General features: G+C 46.8%; 1 long non-coding RNA gene and 2 other non-coding genes across 4 annotated transcripts; 1 reads left to right on the forward strand and 2 right to left on the reverse strand.

Annotated features, from left to right (window-relative positions):
• Positions 1-5,759: 5,759 nt before the first annotated feature.
• On the reverse strand, positions 5,760-17,092 carry LOC135415296 (uncharacterized). 2 transcript variants are annotated; one of them, XR_010431103.1, is made up of 4 exons: positions 16,957-17,092; positions 16,367-16,585; positions 6,448-8,006; positions 5,760-6,367 (listed from the first exon to the last, which is right to left on the reverse strand). It is a non-coding gene; the product is annotated as an uncharacterized LOC135415296 (long non-coding RNA). The 2 variants fall into 2 exon arrangements; XR_010431091.1 differs by having other exon boundaries at positions 5,760-8,006.
• Positions 7,780-7,862, reverse strand: TRNAL-CAG (transfer RNA leucine (anticodon CAG)). The gene has a single exon. It is a non-coding gene; the product is annotated as a tRNA-Leu (tRNA).
• Positions 12,799-12,871, forward strand: TRNAF-GAA (transfer RNA phenylalanine (anticodon GAA)). The gene has a single exon. It is a non-coding gene; the product is annotated as a tRNA-Phe (tRNA).
• Positions 17,093-17,571: the final 479 nt, after the last annotated feature.

Here is a 17,571-nt window from a genome sequence, read left to right on the forward strand (position 1 = left end):
CTATAAATATTTTCTTTTTGGAACTCCAGCTACATAAATGCATTGTTTCAAGAAAGGTCTTTGGGTGTGCTGGGAAAAGGAGAAAAAAATTGTTTAAAGCAAAGTTATTTTATTCTTTGATTACTGTCTTAGAAAAGAGATCCATTTCTCCCATCATTAGTCCAGCACTTTCCAGGGTTTTCTGCATTGCAACAAAAGTGTATTTTGGGGTCCCTGAGGAAAAGCTTCTTCTCTTCTATATCTCATGAGGTTTGGTCACACATTTCCGTGAGTTCCCCTGTTTTCTGACTTTCCCACCTGACCAAATGTCCCCGATTTTATCTCTGTTTTCAATGTGTAGCTGGAAGTGGAAGATTCCCTTGTCAAAGAGCTAAGCACAAAGTCAATCAAACAAACTGCTTTTCTTCCAACTTCTCTGCCCAAAACTTCCTAAGAACCATAAGCACAAGGAAGAAAAAAAAGGAAGACAGGAATTGCTTTTTCACAACAGGGACTCATAACCTTCTTTAACATAACAACCAGCAATTTTTTCAGAACCATTTTTGCAGTTGTTTTTTTATAGTGTTGTTGCAGTGGTTTTGGGTTTTTAGACACTTAAAAATAAGTATCAGTTTTAACTATTTATGTTCTGGTTGATATCACACAGTTTTGGCTTATTCACTGTCAGGCAGGATGTGGTGTTGTCTCTTTTCCCAATTGATGGGTTTTCTGGTAATTATTTCTCAAGTAAAATTTCATGGTTTTGCAGAAGAAAAGATTGTGGTTGACAACTTGGGGTTAAGAATTGGCTGATGGCTGGGACCAGAGAGTGGTGGGGAATGGAGCTGCATCCAGTTGGGATCCAGTCATCAGTGGTGTCCCCAGGGATCAGTGCTGGGCCCAGTGCTGTTTAATGTCTCTATTGATGATCTGGATGAGGGGACTGAGTCTACCATCAGCAAATTATTTTTAATGAAATTCCTGGAATTGCATTTATCTGGGATGCAGTTGCCCAAAATGGATTGAATTAGGGCAAGTTGAAGGAAAAGCCCACTGAAAATGGGCTGGGGTTAAGCTGCACTGAATTTTGGTGAATTGAATGGGACAGGGAGCTGCATTTCCACTGAAGCAAGGACAGGGAGGCAAGGAGAGCAAAATGAGGGCTGAAGGGAAGGCATCAGGGAAAGTAGGAAGCTGGAAGCAACTGGACAACAGGCATCAGTCCCACCTGGTGGATGAGGAGAAGGCTGTGGGTGTGTCTACCTGGACTTCACCAAAGCCTTTGGCATCATCTCCCATGGGATACTCCTGGAAAAGCTGCAGCCCACGGCTTGGACAGGGGCACTCTGTGCTGGGTTAGGAACTGGCTGATGGCCAGACCCAGAGAGTGGCGGGGAACTGTATCCAGTTGGGATCCGGTCACCAGTGATGTCCCCAGGGATCAGTGCTGGGCCCAGTCCTGTTTAATGTCTTAATTGATGATCTGGATGAGGGGATTGAGTGAACCATCAGCAAATTTGCAGATGACACCAAGCTGGGGGGAAGTGTTGATCTGCTGGAAGGCAGGAGGGCTCTGCAGAGGGACCTGGACAGACTGGATCCATGGGCTGATTCCAACGGGATGAGGTTCAACAAGGCCAAGGGCCGGGTCCTGCACTTTGGCCACAACAACCCCCAGCAGCTCCACGGGCTGGGAAAAAGTGGCTGGAGAGCAGCCAGGCAGGAAGGGACCTGGGAGTTTGGATGGACAGGAAGCTGAACAGGAGTCAGAGTGTGCCCAGGTGGGCAATAAAGCCAATGGATCCTGGCCTGGATCAGGAACAGTGTGGCAGCAGGAGCAGGGAAGTGATTCTCCCCTGGACTCAGCACCTGTGAGGCCTCACCTGGAGTGCTGTGTCCAGTTCTGGGCCCTCAGTTCAGGAAGGCCATGGAGGGGCTGGAGCAGGTGCAGAGAAGAGCAACGAGGCTGGGGAAGGGTCTGGAGCACAATTCCCATGAGGAGAGGCTGAAGGAGCTGGGGGGGCTCACCTTCCCAACACTGGCCTGAGATACCCTTCTTGTTCCTCTTGAAGACAGGGGGGACATTCGCCTCCCTCTGCTCCCAGGAACCTTCCCTGACCACCACAACCTTTCAAAGGTAAGTGAGGTGACCTTGCAATGACATCAGTACCCACAGATTCATCCTGTCATGGCCCATGAATTCTACATGTCTGGTTTGTCTTAGTGTTCCCTAACTTGATTCTCCTCCACTGAGTATAAATATTCCTTGCTCTGGTCCAGGAATTTCTGAAGGCTGATCTTAACAGTAAAGACTTAAGTGAAGAAGACCTTGAGTACCTGGGCCATTTCCATGCTCTTTGTCACCAGAATTCCTACCCTGTTGAGCAGCAAGCCTGCATTTTTTCCTACTCTTCCCATTAATATGCCTGTAGAAAATTGTCTTGTTGTCCCTCATCAGATTTAATTCCAGATGGGCTTTGATTCCCTGCTCCAGCCTCATCCATCAACTCTTTTTTATTAGTTTCTTCTACAGATGGAGACACATGAAAATCTCCAACACAGGGGAACATCACCCCAGTGCCAGAGCTCACATTTGTTGGCCCATCTCACCAGGCTTTTTGCAGCTCTGCCAGCTTCCACCACATGTGGAATCTTCTTCCATGGGAAAACATGGAATTGTTTTGTCCCAATAAAGGCAGGAATCCTCACTTCAGGGAATTTGGAGGCAGATGTGTTTTTGATGTATCCCACCAAGAGGGCACAGACTTCAAAAGAAAAGGAAAGACACGAGATAAGGTTTGGAATTGATGTTCCACCATGGGATGGAATCACAAGAGTGGTTTCTTCTGGATGAATGTTCATATAAAGATCTGCTGGGGTTTAAGACACATCAGATACAACAAGAAAGAAACCTCTGCCCCTCTAAATCCCAGAAATAGGGTTCTCAGTCAGGAGAAAGACTGGGAAGTCAAAGGGGCAGGATATTTCCCTTGGTTTTCTTTCTAAATGTCTTGTTAAAAAGAAGCTCTAATTCATATTTTTAGGGGGATAAAGATTCCTGTGTCAGGACTTCAAGGCTCAGTCAGAGCTTTGGGCTCTGAGGCTTCTCAGAGTCCATTTGATGGGTTGTCCCTGGAAATAACTTTCCCTTCACCAGTGATTTTACCTGCAGGCCCCTTTCCTATATAATAATCATAATTCCTGAATCCCTGACCTTTACTCTTTCCAAGATTCAATTCCCCAACTCCATGAGGAGCCAAAAGGGTCTTTCCTTTGCTTCTCCCAGGAATTCTTCTTTCCCAGGATATCATTTCCAAGTATACCTTCTGTGACTTCCATCAAGGACTATTAACACCTCTGGCTTGGAAAGTCACTGAATTTAAGATTGTTGAACACTGGTTATAAGTTCCTCTTATTTTTTTTTCCCGGTGTTTATATTTCTCCTGGATATCTGCAGTTGCTCATTGGATCCTGGAGACAGGATTCTGTTCCCAGATAACTATTATATTTTATAGTATCCAGATCTTAAATGACAGGCTGGAAAGACACGTTAAATATCATAACAACAGTGCTACAATGCATATATAATATTCACAGGCACACACAGAGGCACATTCAAGTTTAATTCAGAGAGATTTCCCGAAGGAAAAATCAGTTCCTTATACTCTGATTTATTCTGATGCCTTATTCCTTTCCATCTCCATTCATCAAGGCCTGAATGGGATACCAGCTTTAATAGCTGCTAATTAGCAATATAAACCATCCACCCTGCAAATCAACGGCAGAATAACACTGAAAAGGGAAAAAAACCCCAAACATGTCATAATAACAGTTGGGTCCAATGATTGAAAGGGGGGAAAATGCAGTTGGATTCTTAATGTTGAGAGCAATTAAGAAAGAAAGGAGAAATTACTGGGTTTCTCATGTGAATTTGAAGCAATTAAAAAGGGCACAAAATAAACCTCGGGCCTGGAATCCCTCTGACTTCCTCGTGTCAGCTCCTCGCTGTGTTTCAGGAGCAGAAGCAGAGCTGTGTGTGTGTTTATTGGCAGCTCCTGCTTGGTTTTGTGCTGGAATGGGAAAGCAAAGCTCCAACTTCCACGGATTTCCCACAAGGACAACTGGGAAGAGGAGCCACGTTCTGGATTCGGCTCCTGGCCTTCATTTCAGTGGGTGCAGCTGTTTTGCTTTTGCCTGGAGCGTTGGCATGTGCTAATTGGGCAAAGAACAGTAATTAGTCGGGGTGTGTGGGAGGTGATTTGTCTGGATCCCACCACGGAGCCTCCCAGAAGGCACGGGTGCTCCAAGGGATGATATAAACACCCTTTAATTGCCTGGACCACGGGTTCAAAGAGCAGTTCCTGCTCTAGAAACACCTCAAATTTGTGGCATTTTCCTCCCCCTCCCCAAATCCTTTCTGCTCTGAGTGGAAGTATTGACATCCATTTAAAAAATAGGAGATTTCCAGGGAGGGGGAAAAAAGGATAATTTCTGGACATATCATGAGATTACATGTCACAGAGTCACAAAATCACAGAATATGCTGAGTTGGAAGGAACCCCCAAGGATCATTGAGTCCAACTCCTATCCCTGCACCCATTCTCAAGAGTCACACCATGGGCCCGAGAGTAAATTCATTAGAGAAAAAAACGTTCTAAAACCAACCAACAAGGGAATTTTAAAAAGGTGCTGCTGAGATTAGCACAAAATTCCTCTGAATCCAAAAGTTAAAGCCAATCAGAAAAGGGACAACTGTTTATGTGAAGCATTTCAAGTTGGAGTCCATTTAGAAGGTGTTGGAACCAACAAAGTCCATGTGTCTGTCTGTCTGTGCAGCTCATTTCCCTCAAGAGCTTTGAAAATCCTCCTGGAACACCTTGCATCAGTTTGTGGGGAGAATATTCAACCTTATGGGATCATAAAAAAAAGACATCCCCATCAACCAGCTTCTGCAACCCAGATTTGGCAAATATTTTATAAATTCCCTATGAAATTCCTTGTGGAGAGAATCAGTTCCCTATATATGCGTGTATAAACATATTTCTGTGTAAATATAAATATGTATATGTGGATCTATGTGTGTATATACATACACACATACATATATATATGTATTTAAAGTTGGGAAGGCACTGAATAAATTTTTGGGGAGATAGTTTTCTCCTGCAGTGAATGTTTTTTCTTTCTTTCCCATCAACTCCCCAGCATTTCCCCTTCATGGTCCTGTTTCTCAGGTGTCTCTAAAGTGGACTCAGAGGAGCTCTTGGTGCCCTCCTGCCTTTCCAAGAACCCAGGAATGAGGGTGAGCTCCTGTAAAAAGCCTTTTCCTGTGTAATCCTGTTTATTAAAAATTAGTAATTAGTCTATGGATGGTGTTGCTTTCCAAGTCAGTCACTGCAAGTCAGAACTACTTTTTCTATTGTTTCTATTTAAAAACAAACACACATACAAAAAAAAAAAAAAAAAAAAAAAAAAAAAAAGATGATGAATCATCATCAGATATTCTGTAAAACCCCAGATATTTCTGGAAAAGGCCAGAGCCCTCCACAAAAAAAAAATAAAATAATTAAGTGTTTAAAGAAATGTTATATAATGTGAAGGTTTACAATGGAATACATTAAATTCTTAGGCAGTTCAGGCTATACTTTCCTTCACTTCCCACTGCTCCTAATAATACTCTTTGTTCCAATCTAAACCAATCTTTCTCCTTCTTTGTTGTTTGTTCCACTCTGCAAAGGCTTGTAGACAGTTCTGGTCCCCTTAGTCATAGATTAGACAAATTGCACATATTGTTTCCTTTTAATCTCATCTCCCTCCTGACTTTTTAAATGCTTGGAGTTGCTCTCCACCATCCTCTGCAGTTTACCGACACTGCCTTGATATTTTGATGTGCTCAACGAGCACGATTCCACAGTGGGAGTCAGGTACATGCTCAATCCTGGCTGCTCAGCAGCATTTTGGGGAAGAAACATCTCATTCCTGATTGCACCAGAACATGTGATTTTGACAGAGCTGTTGCAAAGAGATATTTAATTAAAGGCAAGGCTCGGCCTCTTCTGCCGTGAAATTAATGGTAGGACGTGGGAAAAGGGCCTCGAGTTGTGCTGGGGAGGTTCAGGTTGGATTTTGGGAAGCAAATATTCACTGAAAGAGTGGTTGAACATCAGAACAGGCTGCCCAGGGCACTGCTGGAGTCACCAGTCCTGACCATGACACAGGAACAGCCTTCGTGGTTTCGTTTTCACATTCTTTCCTTCCGCAAAGTGATGTCTTTAGTTGAAAGGAAGACTTCATCTTTTCACTTGAAGCTTGAAATTCATCACTGACGTCAGCTCTGGACTCTTAATTTCTCTTCCCCTCAGCAGGAAAGGTCCTTTGGTGCTGGTACCTAATGGGAGGTGCCACCTGAGGCTGCATGAAGTGCTGCTGGGTTGTTTTAATTAACAAAATAAAGATGGGATGATTCACCTGGTCTGATTTCCTTGTCCGTCAAGACAATCTGCTTTTCCTGCTCTTTTTGTGCACCTCGGTTTGCTGGACTCCCCTTTTTGCCTGGGAGGCACAAGGATCTCAAGGACTTGCCACTGGTTTGGGAAATGAGTGGTGGGAGAAATCCAGGCCCTGGGGCTTGACTGCAATGACCAGAAAAGAGCTTGTGAAAGAGCAACCGAGCAGTTACAGCTGATAGTCACTGCTCTGACAGAAGAGGGTAATATTTCCATCATCAGCAGCACACTGACACTGCAGTGCTGTATAAAAGACTATCAAAATAAAAGACATCATCTCAAAGAACTTGCAGCATAAAAGTTTAAAGCCACAGACTCATCAGGAAAAAAATATTCAAAAAAGGATTGTTCTGCCTCGAACTGCTGCAGCTTAACCTTGTTTAGGTTGGAAGAGGATTTCTGTGCTTCAGGGAATCGTAGAATCATTAAGTTTGGGAAAGAGCTCCAAGATCATCAGGTTCAGTCTCTCAACCTTCACACTCAACCACGTAGGGAAGTGCCACATCTCCTCATTTTTGGAACACTCAGCCCATCAATCCAGCCTGTCCAGATCCCTCTGTAGGTCCTTCCTTCCCACAAGCAGATGGATTTCAAGCCCCACACTGGCATGCTGTCCTTAGGCCCATCTCTAGCAAGCCTGGTTTTATCCCCTTCCCCTTCAAACCTGGTTTAAAGCCCTCACAGTCAACCCCCAACTCATGGGACAGAATCCTTTTCCCACTTTGAGATGGCGAAACCCAGCTGCCACCAGCAGATTTGGTGATCCAAAAAGCCAAAATTCCACCTGAGCCAGGAGTTAAATCAGGTGGGAAGGAAAAAGCCAAGATTCCACCTGATCCAAGTGTTAATCAGGTGGGAGGGAAAAAGCCAAAATTCCGCCTGAGCCAGGTGTGAATCAGGTAGAAGGGAAATAGCCAAAATTCCATCTGAGCCAGATGTGAATCAGGTGGGAGGGAAAAAGCTAAATTTCCATCTGAGCCAAGAGTTAATCAAGTGGGAAGGAAAAAGCCAAAATTCCACCTGATCCAGGTGTGAGTCACATGGGAGGGAAAAAACCAAAATTCCATCTGAGCCAGGAGTTAATCAGGTAGGAGGGAAAAAGCCAAAATTCTCTCTGATCCAGGGATTAATCAGGTGGGAGAGACTTCTCTCTTTGACCTCATCACTGTCAACCTGAACAACCAATAGTAGGCACCAATCCAAGGGCTGGACAAGAACCAGGGAGATTCCTGGGAATGCCTCCTACACTGGGAGGCAGAATTCCCTCTGGGATGAGTCTGGGCAGCAAACAAGTTGTCAGGAGTGGGATTCGAACCCACGCCTCCAGGGGAGACTGCGACCTGAACGCAGCGCCTTAGACCGCTCGGCCATCCTGACCTCTGGAATTTGCCCCTTTCCGTGTCCTTTGGAACAGCCTGGAAAGTTGCCATGGATCCAGTGTGTCCTTCAAGTGTGTGGAGCATTTCCTTGGGCATCCAGGACTCTCCTCTGTACTCCAGCTGGGAAGCAACTGCCTGGACTCTGGAACAGACAGGAGTTGGAGCCGGGTGGGGATCAGTCCCTGCTCCCAAGGAACAAGTGATGGGACAAGAGGAAGGGACCTAAAATGCACCAGGGGAGGTTTCGATTGGATATTAGGATAAATTTCCTCACTGAAAGGGTGGCCAGGCAGTGGAACGGGCTGTGCAGGGAAGTGGTGGAATCCCCGTCCCTGGAAGTGCTCAAATGGACTTTGGTGTTCAAAAGTGCTCAGAAAGTGTGGATGTGGCACTTGGGGATATATTTTAGTGGTGGACACAGTGATTCTGCATTAACCATTGGACTTGATGATCCTAGAGCTCTTTTCCAACGTTAATAATTCCATGAGAAGGTCTGATGTTCTCTCCTTCCTCCCCCATCACTAAGTGGAGCAGGAGGTAAAAAATTAAGCTGGGCTTAAGCAGTGAAATGCCACAAACCAGCAGAATTAAGGAGGGAAAAAAAAACCCCAAAGAACCACCAGAATGACAAATTAAAAAAAGATACACTAATTTCTGGCACATTCCTTTACCTCTGCCAGCTCCTTTCTCTCACTTTCTCCTTTTTTTTTTTTTTTCCTTTTCTCTTTATAAAGTGCTGGAATTTTTCCAACAGTCTTTAGACGAGTTGATGCTGAGGTGATGTCTGTGTGTGTGCAGGAAGGGGGTTTTCCTCTCATCCCAACCTCAGCCCAGCTCCCCAGAGAGGCTCTGAGTAAGGTCCTGTGTCACTTTTGAGAGGGGCAGCAGAACAACAGGACTTCTCTAGGACCAGAGAAAGGGCCGAGGAAATGCACTTTCAATGGAAAGGAGAGACTTTTTATTCCAAGACAAAGTGAAATTGTGGTAAGGGATAAATCTTTCAGAGTGGCAGGAGTGGCCAGCAAATTATAGAAGAGGAAGAAAAAGCCATGGAAAATAAATATTGCCGTTTATGCAACATATGCTGGGTGTTGGAAATAAATGATCTTTAAAGTCCCTTCCAACCTAAACCATTTTATGATTCTATAATTATCTATATACACCATTACAGAGGATTTTTCACTAAACTGTTATAACTGTATCATTAGAGGAACACTTCAGCATTCTTATTAACTTTATTCTGCTAAAGAATTTCCTGAACTGGTGAGGGAGTAGGTTCAGGATGTCTATAATTATCAGCTGCTTCTGCCCACATTCCTGGTTGATGGAAAATTATTAATCTTGAGCCCTGGCTAATGGCCCATGTTGGGAGACAGAGGAGATTTGCTCAGGCTTGGCACTACAAATCCCCAGTTCCTCCTGTGAACCTCCACAGGTTTTAGTGGATGCAAAGCTCTGTGTCATCCCTGCCCATCACAGGGTTGAGGCCTTAAGGACATGACTTTTGTCATGTGAGACAGTAGGGGCAGAGAAGGGAATCAAACAGCAGGGAATTGAGTATCAACCCACCACCAACCCAACGTGCCTCCTGGCTTTGGTTAATTTAAAGAGGGATATGAAGGAAAAGCCCTATGAGGAGAGGTTGAGGGAGCTGGGGGGGCTCAGTCTGGAGAGGAGGACGCTCAAGGGAGACCCTCTCATTCTCTTCCAACTCCCTGGCAGGAGGGGAGAGCTGGGGGGGAGTCGGGCTCTGCTCCCAGGAACCAGCAGTAGGACATGAGGGCACAGCCCTGAGCTGTGCCAGGGGAGGTTTAGGTTGGACATGGGGAAAAAGTTCTTTCCAGAGAGAGGGATCAGCCCTTGGAATGGGCTGCCCAGGGAGGGGGTGGAGTCCCTGTCCCTGGGGTTGTTGCAGCAGAGCCTGGATGTGGCATCAGTGCCATGGGCTGAGTTCCAAGGTGGGGTTGGGGCACGGGTTGGACTCGATGATCTCAGGGGTCTTTTCCAACCTTGTTGATTCTGTGATTCTATGAAAAAGGGCAGGAGGGAAGCCAGAGGCCCTCAGTGTTGACTTAAAAGGTGTTCAGGTTCCTCGAGCTCTTTGGGAACTGGTGGCATCTGGCTGTGGGTGGACACCGGTGACTAAGGAAAGGTGTTTTGCAGAGCTCCAGCTGGTGAGGAATGAGCTGTGTGAGGGAAACACAAAGCCAAGGGGTTTCCATTGGGTAAACAGTCTGCATTTGGAATGCTTTGTATGAGAATAAACAGCCTGCCCAAAGCAACCTGCCAACTTCCCATCAACACTGTGTCCTTTTAAAACACTTTTTTTTCCTTTTATTTCTAACAGCTTCACATCCTCCCAGGCAGGATCGTGTGGCAGTTTTGGAATCAATGAGGCATTTGGCATTTCCCTCTCACCTTGCCTACCTTTGGGTTGGCACAGCTCCACAGCCCAGGTTTTGTGCCTGTGGATCTCTCTTGTTGGAATATTAAAACAAATGCCACCGTGGCTCATCCTGGCTGGAGGGAGGAGAGGGGGCAGGGAAGTCTCTGTGGCTCATTCTGGCAGATGAATCATGAACTCAGAGGGACATTTTGGAGGGTCAGGGCAGCCACCACCTACTAAGAACAAGGGCAGAGCCACAATCCAAGGCCAGACTCCTTCACAAAAGGTCACTCACTCAGGGGACATTCCCAGGGACCTCTGTACCATCCTAATCAGTACAAATACTGGAATATGCTTTAAATACTGAACCCATGCCCAGAAAGTGGCATCTTTAAGTGGGAGAGAGGCCAGAGCTCTCATGTCCAATGTGAGAACCCCTCCTTTGATTACTGGGGCTTTGCAGGTCTGAGGGTGTCACACTGTTACCCCCCAGCAGCTTGGGAAGGCCCAAGAAAAAAACTACCATTTAGGAGTTGGAGCTATTAAACTGTATTTTTGTAGGCACTCCAAAATTTACACTGAGCTAACACAGGTTATCATGCAGAGGGGAAAGCAGAGGGGCAGCACTGATCTCTTCTCCGTGGTGGGCAGTGACAGGAGCTGAGGGAATGGCTGGAGCTGTGCCTGGGGAGGGTTAGGTTGGACCTCAGGAAAAGGTTCTTCATCCAGAGGGTCGTTGGGCACTGAACAGGCTCCCCAGGGGAATGGGCACAGCACCAAGGCTGCCAGAGCTCCAAGAGTGTTTGGACAGAGCTCTCAGGCACATGGTGGGATTCTTGGGGATGCTCCTGTGCAGGAACAAGAGCTGGATTGATGATCCTTGTGGGTCCCTTCCAACTCAGGATATTCTATGATTCCATGCTTCCAGGAGTGTGCTGGCCCTCAAATTGTCAGAGTGATCAAAAATATCCTATTTCTACCAGGGAAGTGTCTCCAACCAAGTTGCTTCAAGTGGAATCCAATGGTGAAGGAGCCAAAGGAAGGCAATTCCACAGGATCACAGATGACAGGCCCATGAATTTGGTGATGACCAGCCCAAGGACCGCTTGTGAGCTGTGGCTCCTAAATGAGACTGTCTAACACCTCATCCCACTGCATTTTGGAAATTTCCAATGATGAGGACTCCACCACCTCCCTGTGGAGGTTGTTCCACTGATTGAAAAAATTCTTTGTTATATCAAGATGAAAACTTTCTGACATGCCCACATTCAATTCATGCTCCCACTGCTTGGCAGAAATATGTGACTCTAATTAGTCAATGCTCATTAAGGGAAAGACTTTATTTCAGAAGACTCTCTTAATTTTTCACTCATTATTTGGGGGCAGGGGGAGCAGGAGGTTTATTTATTTAATTAGCTTAGACGTAGGGGGCTTTAAGTGCTCATCAAGAGATGTAATTAAACCAAAGGCACTTGCTCCAGGCACAGATCTCCAGAGTGTGAGAAGACAAGGGAGAGGCTGATTGGTCACAGCCTGGGATCATGGAAGGAGTCCTTAAATCCCAGCCCTGTGCAAACCAAGATGCAGAGGAGTTTTCCTTTGGAATGAAAAGGATTTGTACACGGCTTTAGCCGAGCGGGAAGTGCCAGAGGACCCTGTCCGCACTGCTGCCCATCCCAACATCCCCAGGGTGCCGGGATGTCGCTTCCAGACGCAGCGGAGGAGCGGGGACAGCAGCGGGACCGCTTTGTCTGTCCATGAGCACTGCTGCCCTCTCCCGGCTCCAAAGCAGATAAAACCAGAGGAATTCGGCTTGGGAAGGACGGGAATGACAGCAGGGAGTGCAGGAACAACGGGGGTGTGGGGGGTGTGTGTGCACAGCCCGCTGACGATTTTGGGGCAAATCCACGCTGCCTGCAGACGCTCCTCTGACATCCTCACAGCCACTGAGGTCCTGCAGAGCGGCTCCTGCTTCCCGGGATTTTGTCACTCTGCAGGGATCATGGAATGGTTTGAGTTAGAAGGGACCTTAAAAATCATTCAGTTCCAATGCCTTGCCATGGGCAGGGATGCCACTCATTATCCCAGGTTGCTCCAAGCCACATCCAGCCTGGCCTTGAACACTTCCAGGGATGGGGCAGCCACAGCTTCTGTGGGCAAGGGATGGCAGGATCTGTCTGTAGAGGGCACCCAGGCTATTCCCAGCTGGGGAAACAGGGATTTCAGGTGTTTCTTCATGAAAATCAGACTTTTTTTGACCTTCCACAGATTTGCTGGAGGTTTTGTACCTCTGTCAAGGGCTGGAGCTTTGCAATGACTTCTCCTTTCTTCTGCCAACAGCCACTGTGTGCCGCAGAACACGTGTTCATACACTGACAGGGAGGCTGTGTTGGCACCTTGGGGCATTGCTTTGAGCCCAGTCTGTCTCCATCCTGTTCCCTGAAACAACTTCTTTGTCTCCCAAGCCAAAATCAACTAAAGGCTGCTCAAAAAGGCTGAAAGATCATCATATTTCAACAGGTTTTGCAACAATTGCAGCCCCAGCAGGGCTGAAGTAGCTCAGCTGGGAGAGCGTTAGACTGAAGATCTAAAGGTCCCTGGTTCAATCCCGGGCTTCAGCAGGGTTTTCCTGCCCTTTTTGTGTGCCCAGGGCTGGGATTCCAGTACAACAGACACAGGGACAGGTGGGAGAGAGTCCATCAAAAGGCCAGGAAGGTGATCACAGAATGGGAAAGGTTGGAAGGGACCACAGTAGGTCATCTGGTCCAATCTCTCTGCTCAAACAGAGCACAAGGCACAGGATTGTGTTCAGACTCTTCTGGAATATTCCCAGTGAGGGAGGCTCCACACTCTCTCTGGGAAACCTGTTCCAGTGCTCAGTCACTGCCCAGCAAAGAAGTTCTTCCTCATGTCCAAGTGGAACTTCCTGGGCATCAGTTCCTGCCCGTTCCTCTTGTGCCATTGCTGGGCCCCCCCGAGCAGAGCCTGGTCCATCCTCTGCCCCCTCCCTGCAGGCACGGACAGACAGGAATGAGGTCCCCTCTCAGCAACTCTTTTTGGGACTGAACATGTCCAGCTCTCTCAGCCTTTCCTCCCAAGAGAGATGCTCCAGTCCCTCCATCATCCTTGTTCCCCTTTTCTGTTGTTCTCCTCTGCTGCTGAATCTCTACAACTGCAGGCCAAGGGCCAGAAGACCAAAGAAAATGAGCTGGCATTTGTTCTCAATCCTGAATCCAAGTGTCTTACAGAGATTTTGTCCATATGGACAAACTTTCACCCTCCTTTTCCCCCTCAAACCAGGGACTCACATCCCTGTCACCTCCTGAGAATCGTCTGGCTTGAGCCAACTTACAAACTAGGCCAGAACATCAACAGGGAGAGCTTGACATGAAAAAAAACAAAACTTTACAAAACATCCTGAAAGTTTTTCTTGCAGTGCTGGAAATGTGGAAAGTCTTACTTGGGTCTGACAAGATGTTGGCTCAGAAAAATCATACATTTGCTGAGCTGTGAACATGATTCCTGGGGAAAATGTGCTCACTCCTCAACTCACGTGGCATCTTCACATGGAACTTCAGGTGGATCTGTGAGTCCTTTGGAAGAGAGAGGATCTTCCCAACAAACTGACCTCATGCAGGCAACTCGAATAACTCAGTCTTGGAAAGCCCTCAGCTGAAAGTCAAAGGGGTGAAATTCTCTCCCTTTGGCAAGGAGAGAAATACCAGCAATATTTGAAAACAAGCAGAGAGCTCCACTAAACATATTTTTATCTGAAGTCAAGCAACTAATGCAAAGTATCCCACACACCTTAACCCTGCTGGAGGAAGGCCAGTCCAAAGGGAAGACAATGCTTTAAAATAGAAGAGAGGCAAGTGGAGAAATGGTAATTAATCACGTGAAGAAGGAAAGAAAAATCAAAGGTCAGTTCTGAAAACTGAGGAAAGCGTCCAAAACCAATTAAGGAACGCTTAGAGTCTGAAGCCCTTTGTATGCAAAGTCTGCATCTCTAGATGAGTCATCTCTCCAGCCTGTAAACTTCGTGTTTTTCTTCTCCCAATGCCTTTCCAGGAAGGTGCCTTCAGCAATCCCAAGCACAACTTCTCCCAGCCCACCTGCTCCTCCAAGCAGCTTGGAAACGAGGGGAGCAAAGTCATTCCTGCAGCGGATAAGAAGACTTGGAAGAGCTGCAGAGCTACCTATGTCTAATGGTGGGTCAGCTGAAGCCAAACCCATCTCTCCCTGGGTTTTCTCCTTTACTCACCAGCCCACAGCAAATGCCAAGTGCTGCTGTTCCTGGCGGAGCTGCCGACAGTCGTGATTCCTCGGAGCTGAAAATAGGAACGGTGCTGGCAGCAGCTGATGCTTTTGCTCACAGCTCCCAACTGAGTGGGCTCCCTCCAGAAAGCAGATGGCCAGGGAGGAACTCCAGCAATTTGCTACAAAACAGCCCCCAAGTCCCCCTTCTCCCACTGCTCTGAGAGCTCAGCATTTCATGACATCTAGTGGGCAAGGCAGAAACTTGTGCCGAGAGGAATCCCTTGGAATGCAGCGAGTGAACTGGCCCCAGAGAAGGAGAGAGGTGGAATTAAATAAGGAAATAAAAAAGGACAAAAAAAAAAAAAAGCTGATTTCCTCCTTTGAGCTGATTTCCTCCTTGGAAAGAGTTACAGTCCCAGTAGAAACTCTAGGGGAGACAGGGAAGGAAAACAACATTATGGAGAGAACAAGTGATTTGAGAAAGATCGTACATCAGGTCAGCCCCATAAAGTCAGTTATATTCAACCCCGGCCCTCTTCTTCAGCAGTTTCTCCTGCCTCCTGGAGAGAGGAAACCTGAGCTCTCTTAGCAGGGACATCACCCAGAAGTGCCAGAAAAAGGAGAAAATTTCCTCAGAGAAACCTGTGGATCTATTTTATGAGGAAACCAGGAGTTATCTAACAGGGAAAGTGTGACAGTGGAACACGTCACCGAAGTGTGAGATGTGAACCCCTCAGGACAAGACAGACATTGAGGGGCTGGAGCATGTCCAGAGATGAGAATGGAGCTGGGGAAGGGGCTGGAGCACCAGGAGCAGCTGAGGGAGCTGGGAGGGCTCAGCCTGGACAAGAGAAAGCTCAGTGGGGACCTTCTTGCTCTCTACAACTCCCTGATGGGAAGTTGGAGCCAGGTGGGGGTTGGTCTCTTCTCCCTGGTAACAAGTGACAGGATGAGGGGAAACGTCCTCAAATTCCATCAGGAAAGGTTTAGTCTGGATATTAGGAACAATTTCCTCACTGAAAGGCTGGTCCAGCCCTGGCACAGGATTCTGAGGGCAGTGGTGGGGTCACCATCCCTGGAGATGTTTAACAGATGTGTAGATGTGGCACTTAAAGACATTGTTTCACGGAGGACTTGGCAGTGCCGGGTCAACAGTTGGACCTGATGATCTTGGAGGTCTTTTCCAAGCTTAATGATTCTGTGTTTCCAGATTCCTGACTTGGGCATCAGAGACAGCCTGAAAACAACTAAAATCACCTGCCCACTCAGAGTTTGGGAGCCATTTTAGATTCATCTTCCCTAGTCTAGACACTATCCTTAGCATGGGGTGCCTTGTTTACTAAAAAGACCAAATTCCCTCAATTCCTTTAAAAATAACCTACCTCTATCCATTCATTTGGAGGAACATGTCAACATCTATCCAGATGAAACCCATCTCAATGGACCAGAACATCCAGATCTACCTGTTCTTGGGTTCTCTGCAAGTTTTAGCACAGGGCCCCACTGTCTTTCACTGAGATATTTGCAGAACTCAATAGATGGGAAAGAAAACACTGAATTCAAGAGGGATTTGCAGGTCTGTGGCCCTCCAGTGTTTTGCAGTTGAGTGTGAGGGGAGAGATTAACCCTGATGCTGCCAGGGAGGTTTCTGAGGCCATGGAGGATGAAACCAGTGACGAGGTAACACGATGAAGCAAGAGAGGTCCAGTTTCTTCAAGGACCCCACTGTGTGTTCATCACATCCTGGGCTTTCTTTTTTCTACCTTCTTTTATCCCTGTATGTCTAAATATTGCCTCTCCCTTTCAGTGGCTCTAAGACACATCCACCCCTTTCCTTTCCTGCTCAGAGAATTACTTACCCCATTCTCCACCCTCCTGTGAGGAGCAGAGTGAATTTATTCAAGTTGCAAAAGACAACTTTTGTTGCCTCTGCCCAAAGATTTTCCTCGAACCAGCTAATTGAAAGAATCCCAGGAGCTCCTGTTTGCTTTCAGAGATCACCTCACTGATTGCTGCTGTGTTGCCTTGCTTTGCTTTCCTGGCTGTGCCTTCCCAGAGCTGTTTCCGTTCCAGAATTTCTGAGTCGTGGAAGAAAAGGAAAAAAAAAATTAAAGAAAATAACTTTCTCCTTTGAGCCAAGCACAAATTAGGCAACTGAGCAGACAGAACTGATCCAGGGGAGAGTGGATTTGTAATCTAAATTACCGTGGAATAAAAGCACCGTCCTCCCTCTGTTCTTTAATTTAAACATTGTTTCCCATTCTTCTTCCCTTTCTGTTAGACTAATTTGGTCTGAGGGCAAGGAAATCTCGTTTGCATGTTTTAGAGGACATTAATTACAAGTCCTTTCCCTTCAAGCCCTGGTACTCCCGCACTGACAGGGAGCTCGGTGTGTCTGCAGCCCTGGCTCCTCAGGGGGCCCTTAATTATTGAGCCCATTGAGCTGTACCTGAGTAACGAGCTCGGGAGTGAGCCGTGCCTCCCTGGGGGTCTGGCTGGAAGGAGAGGAGGGGCACTGGGATGGGGATGAGCCACAGAGCAACAATTCCAGTTTAGGAGGAGGTGTGAGTGTGAGAAGGACAGAGCAAGTGTCATAGAAGCGTAGAACCATAGAAACATAGAACCAGAGTCACAGAATCATGGAATCACAGAATGGTTTGGGTTGGAAGGGACCTTAAAGATCGCTTAGTTTCAACCCCCTGCCGTGGGCAGGGACACCTTCCACTATCCCAGGTTGCTCCAAGCCCCGTCCAACCTGGCCTTGAGCACTTCCAGGGATGGGACAGCCACAGCTTCTCTGGGCAACCTGTGCCAGGGCCTCCCCACCCTCACAGGAAGGACTTTGTCCCTAATATCTAACTAAACCTACTGTCAGTTTGAAACTATTCTCCTTTTTCCTAGATTATCAGTCTTAATAAAGCCAGGAGGCTTTATGATAAACCTATTTTTCTTGAAAAACGGGGTAATCATGTACAAATTTCTTCACCCATATCATACCCTGGAATTGTTTACGACAGTGTTAACTTATCAAGGCACAAAGCCCAACCAAACAAACATGAAATGG

The sequence above is a fragment of the Pseudopipra pipra genome, chromosome 1 (assembly GCF_036250125.1).
Source record: "Pseudopipra pipra isolate bDixPip1 chromosome 1, bDixPip1.hap1, whole genome shotgun sequence".
NCBI lineage: Eukaryota > Metazoa > Chordata > Aves > Passeriformes > Pipridae > Pseudopipra > Pseudopipra pipra.